The sequence below is a fragment of the Ambystoma mexicanum genome, chromosome 1p, assembly GCF_040938575.1.
Source record: "Ambystoma mexicanum isolate Mex_15411 chromosome 1p, UKY_AmexF1_1, whole genome shotgun sequence".
Taxonomy (NCBI): Eukaryota; Metazoa; Chordata; class Amphibia; order Caudata; family Ambystomatidae; genus Ambystoma; species Ambystoma mexicanum.
In genome coordinates this window covers 1,073,151,612-1,073,152,184 of record NC_090921.1, presented here as the reverse complement: position 1 = coordinate 1,073,152,184, position 573 = coordinate 1,073,151,612, and the positions used below count along the sequence as shown (strand labels likewise).

The 573-nt window shown below is 37.7% G+C and overlaps 1 pseudogene; it reads right to left on the bottom strand.

Moving 5' to 3' along the window:
* Positions 1 to 248: 248 nt before the first annotated feature.
* Positions 249 to 367, bottom strand: LOC138461844 (U6atac minor spliceosomal RNA; annotated as a pseudogene).
* Positions 368 to 573: the final 206 nt, after the last annotated feature.

Below are 573 nucleotides of genomic sequence, written 5' to 3'. Positions count from 1 at the left end.
TCTTTGAGATGACCTTTCCCTGCCGAAGGAACACACTCTTTCAGCAAATCACACAAAATATCTCGTATCCTTTCTTCTGAAGGGTAATGCCAAACATTTCGAATACCAAAATAACGAGGCTGAAAATGCTTGATTTTATTTTTGTCGAATATTTCGACCTTTTGCACGTTTCTTGCAAATAACTAGTTAGAAAGTGGGGTTAAGAAATAGATCACTTAAAAAAAAGGAAATATTTATTTTAAAAAAGTGGAAAAAAGTAGAAAAGTTCGAATAAAAAAACTCTGCCTTTTCAGTCTGTGTATTTTTTATTCGAAATGTTCACTTCGATCCTTCTGAAGAATGCTAAAACACACCTATCACATAACACATCAACCCATTCCAAAACAATTTAGCAGATACTATACTATTCCCCCATCCAGTTGCTTCGACTTCTTTTACATATGACATCCCCGCTCCTTTTGCATAAGATATTGGCCCTCATTACAACCCTGGCGCTAAACCATGGTGCTATTGGCACCATGGTTGATGCCGGTGTTGTAACGAGTCCGCCATGGTGGAATGAGGAAATACCGC